This window comes from Physeter macrocephalus, chromosome 5 (assembly GCF_002837175.3).
Source record: "Physeter macrocephalus isolate SW-GA chromosome 5, ASM283717v5, whole genome shotgun sequence".
In the NCBI taxonomy this organism is placed as follows: Eukaryota; Metazoa; Chordata; class Mammalia; order Artiodactyla; family Physeteridae; genus Physeter; species Physeter macrocephalus.
In genome coordinates this window covers 97087758-97104278 of record NC_041218.1, presented here as the reverse complement: position 1 = coordinate 97104278, position 16521 = coordinate 97087758, and positions in this window count along the sequence as shown.

The following is a 16521-nucleotide window of genomic DNA, read 5'->3' as shown; positions in this document are numbered from 1 at the left end:
ATTAGAACAGGGATCTCTGACTCTGCTCACTGTTTGTGGCAGCCCGGATGGGAGGGGAGTCTGGGGGAGAATGGATACATGCATATGTCTGGCTGAGGCACTTTTCTGTGCACCTGAAACTATCACAACATTGTTAATCGGCTATACCCCAATATAAAATAAACAGTTAAAAAAAAAAAGAACAGGAGTCTCTGGTAGAGAAAGAGTTGCCAACAAAGAAGTGAGCAAAATGATAGAGGTAAAGTAAAATAATAAAACATATTTAAAAGAACTTAATAATTATGCTTTAAAGAGCAGTTTGTATTTCCCTGCTCTACCTCACATGGGTCCTGTGTACTATGTCGTTTAATTCTGATAACTGCACTGCACGGTAAATGCTACCATCTTCAGTTTGCTGATGATGAAACTGAAGAGAAGAGAAAGGAGACCCATATGCTCTCTTTTATGGAAACTATGAGGTCGGGTCTGAGCGGCAGAGATCTGGCCTCCTTTGATTAACCTGTTCTCCTTCTGTGGATAGACCCAGCTTTGGGGGAGTGCAGTCTGGGTTTATTAAAGCACAGTCATACGGCACAGGTCTCTGCCACTGTTGAGAGAGGCGACTCCTCTCCCTCCTCTTTCTGAAACCCTTATTGATCACAGAAGCGGTGAGTCCACAACTACTGAGTAAAATATGCCTGCTTGGTCTATTCAGAGCAGTGTCGTTCGTATCCCACGTACGAATAGGTGTGAGGGGCGTACCCTGAGGGGTCAGCGACAAGAAGCCTCACCTGGGCTTTTGGCCAAGGTGCCATTTTTGAGGGTTCACTTCTCAGGGCCTCAGTTTACTGTCTGCAGCATGGTGGAGGTGAGGGAAGAATAAGGGAAAAGCAACACCCAGAAGGCATCAGGGGGGAGTCTCCAGGAGTCCCTCAACACCCCCAAACAGCCCTGCAGCAACCCTTTGCTCTCACCCAGGAAGCACAGAAGGGGAAGAAGGGAAGGAAGAGGGACACCTCCCTTTCCTCCTGTCCCAGCAACGGGCTGGCATCCTGGTGACCTGGGCTGTATAATTCTCAAGGTCTTCTCCCAACCCTTCCCTCACCCCCCAGTTCAGGATTTCTTGGGAAGAAAAATACAAGGATGAGAAGAACCGTTCGCCTCCCTTGCAGGGTGTGTATGGATTATAAGATAATTCTTTTCCTTTCCTGTGTTCTGAGTGACCCGACAACATTCCTTCATAGCAACTGCACTTTTATATGGATTAAGAACCAAATGTTGAAAACACAACAGAAAAAGGAATCTTATTGCAGTTTCCAATATCTGACCTGCCAAGAACCAGGAGCTTCAGGGAAGCTAAATCAATTACTTAAGAAGTTTCCATCTTTTCAGCTTCTCTCAAGAAAAGTTGGAGGGAGCCTCCAACCTATCTTTCCAAAAAAAAAAAAAGTGCACACACGGATAACAAAGGCATTTCCACCAATTCCGCGTTGGATGGGAGGGCCTGCCTGGAGATTTGCCAAGAACACCGAAGCCAACTCCAGAAAGCTTCCTGGGATTGCAGTTGAAATAGCCCTTTTGATTAGTGAACTTTCCCAGGTTGGTTAAGAAATTTGCACTGCTCCCCTGTCAGCAAACTCAATTTTTTGGAATTCAGCACTTTGAAGAAAAAAAAAAAAAAAAGATCTAAGGACATGGACTGTTGTCTTCTTTCTAGAATCTTATTGAAAATGTGTATTTTGTCATTTTTTAATTAATTTTTATTGGAGTCTAGTTGCTTTACAATGTTGTGTTAGTTTCTACTGTGCAGCAAAGGGAATCTGCTATACGTATACATATATCCTCTCACCTTTGGATTTCCTTCCAACAAACCCTAGACACATGTGCACACACACACACACACACACACACACACACACACACACACACACACACACACGACTCTCCCTTTTTCCTGCCTTGAGCCTGGTCTCACAGGCACCTGCTCCCCGGGTGTCCCTCACCCAGGGGATGCTGAAACATTGGCTGTCAATGGCAAACACTTGATTGACAGGTGGCCTCAGGATGCCTTCACTTGGATACGCCAGAGAGGCGTGGGGGGACTTTGAATTAGAACAGGGATCTCTGACTCTGCTCACTGTTTGTGGCAGCCCGGATGGGAGGGGAGTCTGGGGGAGAATGGATACATGCATATGTCTGGCTGAGGCACTTTTCTGTGCACCTGAAACTATCACAACATTGTTAATCGGCTATACCCCAATATAAAATAAACAGTTAAAAAAAAAAAGAACAGGAGTCTCTGGTAGAGAAAGAGTTGCCAACAAAGAAGTGAGCAAAATGATAGAGGTAAAGTAAAATAATAAAACATATTTAAAAGAACTTAATAATTATGCTTTAAAGAGCAGTTTGTATTTCCCTGCTCTACCTCACATGGGTCCTGTGTACTATGTCGTTTAATTCTGATAACTGCACTGCACGGTAAATGCTACCATCTTCAGTTTGCTGATGATGAAACTGAAGAGAAGAGAAAGGAGACCCATATGCTCTCTTTTATGGAAACTATGAGGTCGGGTCTGAGCGGCAGAGATCTGGCCTCCTTTGATTAACCTGTTCTCCTTCTGTGGATAGACCCAGCTTTGGGGGAGTGCAGTCTGGGTTTATTAAAGCACAGTCATACGGCACAGGTCTCTGCCACTGTTGAGAGAGGCGACTCCTCTCCCTCCTCTTTCTGAAACCCTTATTGATCACAGAAGCGGTGAGTCCACAACTACTGAGTAAAATATGCCTGCTTGGTCTATTCAGAGCAGTGTCGTTCGTATCCCACGTACGAATAGGTGTGAGGGGCGTACCCTGAGGGGTCAGCGACAAGAAGCCTCACCTGGGCTTTTGGCCAAGGTGCCATTTTTGAGGGTTCACTTCTCAGGGCCTCAGTTTACTGTCTGCAGCATGGTGGAGGTGAGGGAAGAATAAGGGAAAAGCAACACCCAGAAGGCATCAGGGGGGAGTCTCCAGGAGTCCCTCAACACCCCCAAACAGCCCTGCAGCAACCCTTTGCTCTCACCCAGGAAGCACAGAAGGGGAAGAAGGGAAGGAAGAGGGACACCTCCCTTTCCTCCTGTCCCAGCAACGGGCTGGCATCCTGGTGACCTGGGCTGTATAATTCTCAAGGTCTTCTCCCAACCCTTCCCTCACCCCCCAGTTCAGGATTTCTTGGGAAGAAAAATACAAGGATGAGAAGAACCGTTCGCCTCCCTTGCAGGGTGTGTATGGATTATAAGATAATTCTTTTCCTTTCCTGTGTTCTGAGTGACCCGACAACATTCCTTCATAGCAACTGCACTTTTATATGGATTAAGAACCAAATGTTGAAAACACAACAGAAAAAGGAATCTTATTGCAGTTTCCAATATCTGACCTGCCAAGAACCAGGAGCTTCAGGGAAGCTAAATCAATTACTTAAGAAGTTTCCATCTTTTCAGCTTCTCTCAAGAAAAGTTGGAGGGAGCCTCCAACCTATCTTTCCAAAAAAAAAAAAAGTGCACACACGGATAACAAAGGCATTTCCACCAATTCCGCGTTGGATGGGAGGGCCTGCCTGGAGATTTGCCAAGAACACCGAAGCCAACTCCAGAAAGCTTCCTGGGATTGCAGTTGAAATAGCCCTTTTGATTAGTGAACTTTCCCAGGTTGGTTAAGAAATTTGCACTGCTCCCCTGTCAGCAAACTCAATATTTTGGAATTCAGCACTTTGAAGAAAAAAAAAAAAATAAGATCTAAGGACATGGACTGTTGTCTTCTTTCTAGAATCTTATTGAAAATGTGTATTTTGTCATTTTTTAATTAATTTTTATTGGAGTCTAGTTGCTTTACAATGTTGTGTTAGTTTCTACTGTGCAGCAAAGGGAATCTGCTATACGTATACATATATCCTCTCACCTTTGGATTTCCTTCCCATTTAGGTCAGCACCGAGGATTAAGTAGAGTCCCCTGTGCTATACAGTCGGTTCTCATTACTTATCTATTTTATACATAGTATCAATAGTGTATATATGTCAATCCCAATCTCCCAATTCATCTCATCACCTCCCTTTCCCCTATTTCATCATTTTTAAAAAGCTGCGTTCTACCCAATGCAATCCACCTAATGCTTGTCAAATGCCCAAGTGTGTCCGGTTTGTTGGACGCCTGACGTGAAAATTCAGAGATTCAGTGAGAATTCAGGAGCTCACGACGTAGAGGGGAAGGCAGGCAGTCTGCAAAGGGAGATCTGTGGAGGTACGGAATCCATGCTTCAAGGAAGGGGGTGTCTCTGTGGGGAAAAGTGAGTCTGCTTCAGGGAGTCAGGACAGACTGGAGAAGAAGGATGAAGATGAATGCCCTTGGCTGGCAAGGGGAAGAAGTCATTCCCAAGTGAAGGGGCTTCCTTTGTGCCTCCAATTTTACATACTTTATCTCTGTTCACCCACACACAACGGGGGGGGTTTCGGGTCTTAACAGAATTCGTCTTTCCGTGTTATGAGTGAGGAAACCGAGGCAACGAGAGACGGTTACGTGTCCAGGGTTACAAAAACGTAAACCGCGGTTTGCACAGGCGTCTAAGCCACAGTCTGGGAGTTAGACCTAGATGGAGGCCAACAGGCTTTGGCCAGAGGCGAAGGGAAGGAATTCTGCTCCGAATACGTCAAGCTCGAGGTACACGTGGGGATAGATTAGCTAGAAATAAGGACCTGGGATTGGAAGAGAGCTGGGGGCGAGATTCGGGATCATGGGTAGGTTGGTGACAGCTGGGGTATGTGTGAGAGTGAGTGAGATTGTCCTGGGTAGGCGTGTGGTGAGAAAAGCAGCTGTAGACAGAACCCCAGGGCAACAGGAAGAGCCCGAAGACGGACAGAGGAAATGGGGGGGCAGCTGAAGCAGTAAAAAGAGAGGCAAAGCCATGGAAACCAAGACGGAGGAGCGTCTCCAGGAACGAACAGGGCCAGCAAAGGCCATAAATGCTGCCAAGAGCTTGCACGGGATGACAGCAGCCATTCGATTTGGCACTTGGAAGGTTACCAGGGACTTTAGTGGCGGGACTTTCAGTAGAGTGCCGAGGAAAGAGGACAGGTGAGGGCCTGGCAAGGAGGAAAGTGGGACAAGAACGCTAAACGGGTTCGGCCCCATTTGTGGGCCTCTTTCAAGGTGGGGGAAGTTTAAGAAAGTTGGCGTGCAGAAGGCAGGCTGTCAGTGAAGAAGAAAGGGTTCTGGGATAAAGTAGAGGCCGAAGGTTCGAGAAGGAACAGAACCCCAAAGGGAATGGTGTAGAAGTCGGCCTTGGAGAGAGAAGAGGTGATGCAGGCAAGTGTGAAAGGCACTCAGGGAATAGCCCTGCCTGCTGCGAAGCTGGCGGGGGGAGCCTATGATGAGAACAAGGAACCTTTACCTGTGTGTGTGTGTGTGTGTGTGTGCGTGTGCGTGTGCGTGTGTGTGTGTGTGTGTGTGTGGCAGCGCCGCGCGGCATGTGGGATCTCAGTTCCCCGACCAGGGGTGCAACCGGCACTGCCTGCAGTGGCAGGGCGGAGTCTTAACCACTGGACTCCCAGGGAAGTCCCAGAGAATGAACAGCCTTATAGGGCCAACGAGGCACGGAGCTACTGAGGAAGACGGGACTTACAGGAATGAACAAGTGCCGTGGGGGGGCTGTCAGAGGCAGGTGTGATCGAGAAAGAATAACATCTGGTGTCCTGATAGCCATGGGGGACACAGCGAAATGCCAGCAGAGACAGAGAGGTGAGTTTCTGTGCCAATCAATATGGGACGCTCCCGCCAGAAACACCAAGTCATTAAGCACATTTTACATTATACCCAATATCCTCCGTGGATGAAGACAGGAATGTGCATGCGAAGAAAAACAATTTAAGTAGATAATTTTTTCGAACACGTTCTATGTGCCCAGTACTATGTTAATAGCTTTATACATATGGGCTATTTAAATTTTCCCAGTGTGAATCGTTGTGGATGTTACCTCCAGTTTACAAATAAGGAAACTGAGGGTTTGTTAGGAAACTTGCCTCAGATCATCAAACTGGTGCGTCAGAACCAGATTTAGAACCCAGGTCTGTCTGTCTCATAACGGCACGCTCTTAAATATTACTTTTTTTTCTGAAGTAGAGAGATTGCTAACATAAATTGTCACAAAAGGTTGGATATTTACAAAAACTTTCTAGAAAGGGGCTTTAATGTGATTACCCTCCTGATGAGGTGGACATGAGCTGTTCATCCATCACTTGTTCAGCCACGCACTCATTCATTCATTCGTTCATTCATTCCACAGACATGTATTTCTTTGAGCATCTATAACGAGCCTGACGTCAGGCAAGTCAGCAAAGATCCCCGTGTGAAGGAGACCTGATTCCTCCCTGGAGGAGCTTCCAGCCTCAGAGCAAACGTGTACCACAAAGATGTCCACTTCTCTGTGGTAGGCGGCGTGTGGGAAGACGGTGTTGGCACCCAGGGGCACCGAGGGCAAAAGGTTGTCCTTCCGGAAGGTCAGAAAAGATTCAAGGAGGAAGTGGCCGGATCTGAGTGTCAGTGGTGAGTCAGGTTGTGTGGACTCCCCTTGGGGCTGGGACAGGGAACAGGGCAGGCAGGGGCAGTCCTGTGAGGCGAGGCTCAGGGCCAGGAACAGTGTAGCATGCGGAGCCACAAAAAGCCCAAGCGGGCTAGAGTGAGTTCTCAAGCATCAAGAAGCTGCCCTCTTCCTGATTTTTTGATATACCAGCATGCACCTGCATAATTATCTGAGGGCTATATTTACCTATGCCAACTCTTTAAAAATAATCTAACTTCAATTTTAAAAAATCCACAGAATTGCTGTTTTGATCAGTGGTTATTTATTCTTTTTTAAGATGTTAAAACAAAAACATATCCATCGGTATGTCTTACAAATCACCTGTCGTGTGCATAATAAAGTATGAACCCCCTTTGAGAGCACAGAGATGAGAGTCCAGATTGGGGGGGTGGTCTTAAACTTTTGGTGCTCACACAGCCCTTGGAGAGTATAATGGAAACGATGGAGCCTCTCTATGTAACCCTGTGGGTACTAGCACATACCCTCACGTGTGGTATTTTGCATGTTATTTAAGAAAGTAGCGGGGGACTTCCCTGGAGGTCCAGTGGTTAAGACTTTGCCTTCCAATCATCAGTGCAGGGGGTGCGAGTTCGATCCCTGGTCGGGGAGCTAAGATCCCACATGACTTGCGGTCAAAAAACCAAAACATAAAACAAGCAATATTGCAGGAAATTCAATAAAGACTTTAAAAATGGTCCACACGCACACACACAAAAAAAGAAGAAGAAGGAAGGGGGGCAGTGGTTCTTGGATGAGAGGTCGGGGTACCCTGCTCTAGGGGCAGGCAGGATGCAATACGAACGGTCGTGTTAAAGCCTGAAAGAGCAAAGCTGAATCTACCTGCTCTTCCTTTTATTTGGATCCCAGGAGGCCACCTGCTTGCACTCAATAGCCAGAGGTATCGTTTCTGAGACTTTGTCATCTCCGCAACAGGAAAACAGCAGCCTTAAGAGGTCCAGGCAAAACTGCTGTATAGTGCAGGGTTCCCACTCGGTGCTCTGTGGTGACTTAGATGGATGGGATGGGGGAGGAGGGAGGTGCAAGAGGGAGGGGAGATGTGTATACGGGTAGCTGATTCACTTCGTCGTACAGCAGAAACGAACACAACGTTGTAAAGCAACTGTACCCCAATTAAAAAAAAAAAATGCAAAATCAGCTTCGGCCCGTGTACGTGGGGACGTCAGCCCTCTACTGGCTGAAGGGAAAGACTGAGTTAGCCCAGCAGGCAGCTCGTGGCAAAAAAAAAAAAGCAAGCCACCGAGGTGCAGAAGCAGGGCCGCTGCCCCAGGCACGAGCAGGGAGGTAGGGGCTTGGCAAGCCGAGCTGAGAGGGTGGGAGAGGGAAACTGCAGCCACCAACCAGGAGCAGAGCCACGCCACTCAGTCTCTCAGCTCCACTGCTGTGGCCGGGGCCCCACTAAGTGATGCCTCCCCAGCATCCACAGAGAGAGGGCCAGACAACAAGTAATGCTTGTCTTCCGCTGGCAGAACAAGTCCACTCACCGGCCGCTGTGCCTCCCCCAAAAGGCCAGAAGGAGGGCAGACAGGAGGAAGAAGGAAGAAAGAAAAGCGGCGAGGAAGGATCGAGGGACACGCAGAAGAATGTGTCTGCTGCTTCAAATGTGGCACCGTTTAAGCTCCCAACGCAGGAGCCAAGAGCTCCCGTTAAATGGTGTCAACAAAAAGGTCAGCTCGTCCAGGGACCCAATTACCCTCCGCGTGGTGCCCAGGAAGGCCCAATTAATCCTCATTAGCTCGGCTCCGGTGGGGCTCTGAGTGCTCTGGCCCCTCCAGCTCCAGCCCGGGTTGTGGTCCTGGGTCCAAGAACCCCACTGTGAACCTTGTTTTCTCAAAGCTCACACTCGGCTTAAAACTCTTGCTGGTTTGACCCAAGAAAAAAGAGCCTGTGGCCCAGAGGTAATGAACTGTTCTCTCTAAGTCTGTCTCATCGTTCTCTAAAGTAAGAATTCTGTCGACTGCACAATTATGACACGAATCAAGACACACCACACCCCCTGTCCCTTGCATACACTTACACACTCAGTCTCCTGAACGCACATGATTTGATTCTGAGTGAGAAGCCGGACCCTGTCAGTATAGCTTAATTTAAATGTTTTAAGCAAAATGAATAGTATCATTAAATTGCTTCTGCCTCTTGTGTTCTATTGGTTTAACACCTGTGATGATAAGTTTGCAGCCCTTAAGCTAAGCAGACAATTCGGTACTAACATCCTGCCCCTGGAAGGTACAAGGACAGCATTGACAGGTCCAAACCTCTGCAGGGATGGACACCTTGTCTTCTGACAATTTCAGCCTTTCATTTTAGTATTATCCTTCGCCCTCCCTCCTGCCCATTTTCTTTTCCCCCATTCCTTATCTGCAAGCCCCAGCCGTGCCCCGCCCCGGCTCGATTTCAGTTTCCTGTTCCTCAAACCTTGCTCTCAGGTGGGGACGAGCTTACTCACACAGAGCCATCGCAGGCCCCCCATGGGTCAGAGTTCCCTAAAGTCTGATCCAGGGACCGCCTGCAGCTGAAACACGTGGCTCATGTCAACAGTTTAAATCCTGGGCTCCACTCACTGAATCACAATTTCCAGGAGTGGGAAATCGAAATAAGCATTTTAATTGTTTCCCCGGTTATTCCTCTGCATACACAACACACACACACACACACACACACACACGCACACACGGAAAAACCGCTAAGATACAGCATTTGGCCTCCCAGGGCTATACGAGAAGTTTGTAAATCATACAGACTTGTCAATTCCAGGACAAGCAATGCTCTAAGAGTTGGTCTCAGCTGGGAGATGTATGCACATGTGTGGATAGTAGAGTTCCTGCTGTGTATGTGAGCTCCTCACATCCGGTTCTCCACAAAAGGCCAACTGGAGAAGTTCAAGTGGCCACACCTCATCGCCCAAAGGCCAAAAGAGGGAGCTAGTATGGTACGAGTGAAAGGGGGAAGGGATGCTGGCAAAGGGACGTGCGATAGGAAGGATGAGGGGGAAAAGGTCTGTACCTGTTGATCTGATTTCCTGCAACTTCTGAACATGTATTAGTAGGATGTCCCCACCGTGGTGGGATTAAATGGGCCCTGAGTATTGAATGACTAGACGTTGGGGCCCTGCTCATTTCCTTTGCCCCATGTACATTAGGCCACACATACATAATAGGAGCTCAAATCTGGGACGTCTCCCCTCCGCTCCCCCATTCAAATGCACTCACTTCAGGAGCCTGGAGATGAAGCCCTGGGTCATTTAGAAATTGGCTTCTTCAGGGAACACAAATCAGTCTGCTGTGGCTTAACCAGTTTCTTTTCCTCATTCGAGGATACAGCTGCAGGTAGGGGCTGCCACATTTTTAAAATCCAAGGCTCCTCTGTCTTTCTGACCTGCCTTCCTTAGAATGCAGCCTCATCCTTACGGTGGCGGTATCCTCACCTTCCCTCTGTATTCCACGCCAAGAGAGGAAAAGGGAAAGCACAAGGAGGAACGGTGCCACTTCCATCAGGAAAACCCGACTTCCCCTGAATCCCCAGAAATCTTCCACTTCTCACTGGTGAGAACTGCCTGCAATACAGCCACCTCAGCTGCAAGGGAATGTGATAAAGGGAGCACTTATTTTAAAAATCTGGAACATTGTCTCCTTGAATAACATTGGGATGCTTCGGTAAGGAAGAAGAGACACCTGGACAGGGAGGAGGTAAGCAGTGTGTGCCCCACGCCTAGAGACACAGCTTATCTGGGGAAGATGACTCTTCTCTGATGTGTACTTCCTTGCCCTCACCACTGTGACCTGACTAGCAGGAATACTAAGCTCCTTCCCTCTTCACATAATCCCCCAGCTTTTAACATGTGCCTCAAGCTTCGTGAGCCTGAGTTTAGGTTCATTCAATCTGTTCTGTGGTTGAGACCCTACTTGGTGTCAGGCTTAAGGCCTCACCCGGTGGGCACGATGGGGTGAAGCTGGCTCCTGCTGTCATGCAGCTTGCATTGCAGCGGAGGGAGGGAGACACAAGGACAGGCGGGTACGACACAGAGAGAGCAGAGCCATGACAAGGGAAGTAAATGATGCAGTGGGGACACACAATATGGTGGGACAGTCAACCCATGTGGGGGTGAGGGAGCTGCTCAGAGGGTAGTAAAGAGGGTAATGGAGATGAGAGGGTGGATTTTTCGAGGCGGAATGGCCAGCATCTTCTAAAGGATGTAGGGGACGAATATAGGTCTTCTGGAAACTTTTGAAGTTCAGAATGTCTGAAATATTGCCGGCAATGCAAGGGCAGGCAGTCAGGCGAGAGGGAGGCAAGGGTCCGATCATGGTGACCTTGTTGGGGCAGATGCGGATCCGATGAAGGGCTTGAAGGAGAAGTCACAGATGGTCACAGAAGGTCACACTGCTATCTCTCTCAATTCTGGTAGCCTGTCCGGGAAGGACTGTTTTCACTGCCTTGAATCAGTCAGTTCCCATAACTCCATTCTAAATGGTTTCCATCTTATTTGGTGAAATAACTGGGTGGAGAACAGATGATTTTATTTTTCAGTCTTTTATGGTAGGTACCGTGTAGACTCAGCTTCTAAAATGTATGAATCAGAGAGACCAGATCACACTGCTGGTGTGCTCTCTGGCCTGTGACATCTAAAGCCACGTCACTGAGCCGTCGAGACTCAGCATAAACTGTTGGCCTAGGACCTACTGTCCTGTTAAGAATCCTCCCCTGCGAGCCAGCACTACAGCACTCCCCCACCACCTCCTTCCCTTGCCCTCACCAGCCCCTCCCAAGCCCCTCCCACAACTCGGTAGGCAGCTAGCTACTTCCGGCCAAAGAAGACTCGCCTTGGAATTAACCCAGTTTCTCTTCTGATCCTAAGTGCAGAGCCCAAACAGAAATGTCAGCGTACGTTCAGAAATTCTTCTATGTGATTGACCTAGGATGGAAATCGGGGTGGTGTTGAAAATCCTTAGATACTGAATGAAGATACAAACAGAACAGCATCTGGAAACCTACTTTTCTGAATTTCTCAGCAGGAAAAAAAATGAAGGGAGGATGGAGGAAGGAGGTAAAGCGTGCCAGGAAATAAAGCAGGTATTTATTGGCTGCTTCGTCCTTTGTAACCGTCACCTTCACGCACCCTCCCCAGCCTTTATGTTTGCACTCGTCCAGCAGATGAGCGATCCGAAGTTCAGAGAGGTTTAAATGAAATCCTAAAGGATGAAGGCCCACGTCGCCCACATCATCCGCCCCCTCCAATGAGAAAGGCTTTAAAATGGAAACCCAATTTGTGTACTCTCTAAGAAAACCCAGTAGGACTAGAAGACCTCAGATCAATCTGAAGATCCTAATAATGAAGAAACAGTCTTCACAAACACACAAAAGCCTGCGTATGAGTGTCTATAGCAGCTTTATTCATGATTGCCAAAAATTGGTAGCAACCGAGATGTCCTTTTATAGGTGGATGGCTCAACTGTGGTCCAACCATGCAGTGGAGTCTTATCCAGAAATAAAAGGAAATGAGTCATCAAGTCATGCAAAGACATGAAAGAACCTTAAATGCATATTACTAAGTGAAAGAAGCCAGTGCAAAAAGGGTACCATCTATATGAGTCTAACTATATGACATTCTGCAAAAGGCAAAACTATAGAGACGGGAAAAAGATCAGTGGTTGTTAGGAGGTGGGGGGAAGGATGAATAGGTGGAACACAGGGGATTTTTAGGGCAGTGAAACCATTCTGTACGATACTGTAATGATGGATACGTGACAGCAGACATTTGTCAAGACCCAAAGAATGTCCAGCACGAGAGTGAACCCTAATGTCATCTTTGGACTTCAGTTAATAACAATGTATCAACGTTGGTTCATCAATTATCATAAATGTCCCACATGTCAATAACAGGAGAAACTGGGATTGGGGAGAGAGTACAAAGGAAGTCTGTGTACTTTCGGTGCAATTTTTCTGAAAACCTAAAACTTCTCTGAAAAATAAAGTCTATTCAAAAATGTCTCTGGTATGAGTTTTTCCTGGAAGGAAGACACAGGAGCTTCAGTGCTCGTGGTGGACCTGGCAGAGGCAGGGGCTTCACAAGCTAAGGGACAGTTTCATGGACGTCCATTCACTCAGTCGCAGCCTAACACTGCTTACTCGGGAGGGTCGATAAGTCCCCTGCAGAATCTGGAGATAAGCTCTCCCCTCTGACTTGGGGGTGTTCTAACATGTGACTAGGAATTTTCAAGGAGACGTGACCCCATTGTCTGTGCAAACAAATAACACTCTCCTCATAAGTGTAACATTTTGAGTGAGGTGACTCAGGCTCACGTCAGAGTCTTCAGATGACTGGGTTTTCAGGTCATCACACGGCATGGAGGCTGGGCTGGCTGGCTGAGGAGTCTTCATGGGGGCTCCCACATCTCTGGGGACCCCAGGGGAGAGGGCAAGAGGAAAGGCTGACAGAAACGGGCTGAGAACAATCAGAAAAGCTAACCCTTTGATCCACTGTCTGAGAGACATGCCGAAAAAGTGATTGTGGTGCTGCTGTGTCCTCTGAGCATAGATCTTCTCTGGGGACATGCTAAGAAGAATACAGGCTACCACTGCCGAGCACTGAACATTCAACACTTCAATAAGCCCACAAGGGAGGCACGAGTGATAATCCGAGGTTATAGGTGAGGAGACCTGGGCTTACAGGAGGTGAAGGGGCAGGCCTAAGGTACCCACCTGGGCTCACAGAGGTGAAGGGGCAGGTCTAAGGCACCCACCTGGGCTCACAGAGGTGAAGGGGCAGGTCTAAGGCACCCACCTGGGCTCACAGAGGTGAAGGGGCAGGTCTAAGGCACCCACCTGGGCTCACAGAGGTGAAGGGGCAGGTCTAAGGCACCCACCTGGGCTCACAGAGGTGAAGGGGCAGGTCTAAGGCACCCACCTGGGCTCACAGAGGTGAAGGGGCAGGTCTAAGGCACCCACCTGGGCTCACAGAGGTGAAGGGGCAGGCCTAAGGCACCCACCTGGGCTCACAGAGCTGAAGGGGCAAGCCTAAAGCATCCACCTTGGCCCACAGAGGTGAAGGGGCAGGTCTAAGGCACCCACCTGGGCTCACAGAGGTAAAGGGGCAGGTCTAAGGCGCCCACCTGGACTCACAGAGGTGAAGGGGCAGGTCTAAGGCACCCAGCCAGAGAACACTGTGGGTGCCTGTCTCCAGAGCTGGAGAGCTGAGTGGATTAGACATATTGATTTCCACATCAGTAACCCAGGATGGCCCGTGATGAGTTTAGTCCTCTGGGGGATTATTTAGTGTTCAGCAGAAACAGGAAATCCTAATGCTTTCTTTTTTTGAGGCCTTTCTTAGACCTCCTCTGCTTCCTTTGTTCCATGCTAGTTTTCCCCACATATCTATGTTCTCAGCCTCAGAAGAACTAAAGCTCATCTCCTTTCTCTTGGCTTCTAGGTCTACTGCTGTAACATAGGTACCCTCCACACTGAATTTAGGGGCAGGAGAAAGGGTCCAGACGTGCGAGGTCCCTGCCTGACTGCACGGCAGCCTGTGCCTTAATCATCCACCGAAGGCTTCCCGAGTGCCGGATTCAGAGCTAAGCATTTTTCATGCAGTATCTCATCTCATCCCTGAAACCTTATGCTGAAGATCCCAATATCACCCCCCGTTTCCACAGATGTGGAAAGTGAGACCTGGGGAGGTGAATTGCCTTGCAAAGGGGCAGAAGGCCTGGCAGCACTGAGATGACAACTACACTGTTCCAGACTCTTTTTTTTTTCAATCTGCCTTTTTTTAAACTTTTTATTTTCTATTGGAGTACAGTTGATTCACAATGTCATGTTAGTTTCAGGTGTACAGCAACGTGATTCAGTGATACATATACATGTTCCAGATGCTTGAGTCTCACATGAGATAATGGGTATCTACTCAGCGTAAGCAGACCAAGGAGGAATGTCAGTCTTTCTTATCGCAGACTCTCTGTGGTGCATCCACCTCGGCCCACAGAGGTGAAGGGGCAGGTCTAAGGCACCCACCTGGGCTCACAGAGGTAAAGGGGCAGGTCTAAGGCGCCCACCTGGACTCACAGAGGTGAAGGGACAGGCCTAAAGCATCCACCTGGGCCCACAGAGGTGAAGGGGCAGGTCTAAGGCACCCACCTGGGCTCACAGAGGTGAAGGGGCAGGTCTAAGGCGCCCACCTGGGCCCACAGAGGTGAAGGGGCAGGTCTAAGGCACCCAGCCAGAGAACACTGTGGGTGCCTGTCTCCAGAGCTGGAGAGCTGAGTGGATTAGACATATTGATTTCCACATCAGTAACCCAGGATGGCCCGTGATGAGTTTAGTCCTCTGGGGGATTATTTAGTGTTCAGCAGAAACAGGAAATCCTAATGCTTTCTTTTTTTGAGGCCTTTCTTAGACCTCCTCTGCTTCCTTTGTTCCATGCTAGTTTTCCCCACATATCTATGTTCTCAGCCTCAGAAGAACTAAAGCTCATCTCCTTTCTCTTGGCTTCTAGGTCTACTGCTGTAACATAGGTACCCTCCACACTGAATTTAGGGGCAGGAGAAAGGGTCCAGACGTGCGAGGTCCCTGCCTGACTGCACGGCAGCCTGTGCCTTAATCATCCACCGAAGGCTTCCCGAGTGCCGGATTCAGAGCTAAGCATTTTTCATGCAGTATCTCATCTCATCCCTGAAACCTTATGCTGAAGATCCCAATATCACCCCCCGTTTCCACAGATGTGGAAAGTGAGACCTGGGGAGGTGAATTGCCTTGCAAAGGGGCAGAAGGCCTGGCAGCACTGAGATGACAACTACACTGTTCCAGACTCTTTTTTTTTTCAATCTGCCTTTTTTTAAACTTTTTATTTTCTATTGGAGTACAGTTGATTCACAATGTCATGTTAGTTTCAGGTGTACAGCAACGTGATTCAGTGATACATATACATGTTCCAGATGCTTGAGTCTCACATGTGATAATGGGTATCTACTCAGCGTAAGCAGACCAAGGAGGAATGTCAGTCTTTCTTATCGCAGACTCTCTGTGGTCTTTACATGACATTAAAAAAATCAACTATGTCCCTGTTATGTCTATTTTCTTCTAATGTTTTCCCAGTGGGAGTTCGAGACGCCTCCACGGGAGACAACTGTGTTATATTCCCCAGAAGCCCCGCGGCATGTCAAGAGTGACGTTGCCACTGCCCTGAATGCCCCGATTCCCTCATAACCACAGAGCACGGTGTGTGCAAAACGCACAGACAAACTTCCTGTATATTTGTCCCCTCCATTCCAGGCATGCTTCTTATACCACAGAATGTTATGTATACCCAGGAATTAATGAGTCTGCAAAGGGGAGCTCCCCCTCCCCGCAGTATAATACAAGCTTCAAACCTAGGCAGCCACAAGGCAGGATTAGCATTTTTCTGCTCACGAGCACGACAGAGCCACCAAGACCAGGAGCACCAAAGCCCTGGGCCCATCCTCAGCCCTGTCCTGGAGAGGTCTTCCTTCTAGAAATGGTCCCTCCACTCATGGCACCCAGAGCCATCCTTTCCTCCTTTCCCTGGGATTCTTGCCTTAAAATTCCCCGAGAAGTCTACGGAAGGCAATGGCAAAGGATGAAGCCTGGAGATTTTTAGAGGACCAGCCCTTTAAGGGCCTAGATGGAAGGCCTGAACTTCTTTTTCCAGAATTGCTTCAGCTTCCAAAAGTGAACGTCTGCTGGGTTCTGGAAATAATATTGATTTTTTTTTTTTTTGCGTTACGCGGGCCTCTCACTGTTGTGGCCTCTCCCGCCGAGGAGCACAGGCTCCGGACGCGCAGGCTCAGCGGCCACGGCTCACGGGCCCAGCCGGTCCGCGGCACGTGGGATCTTCCCGGACCGGGGCACGAACCCGTGTCCCGTGCATCGGCAGGCGGACCCCCAACCACTGCACCACCAGG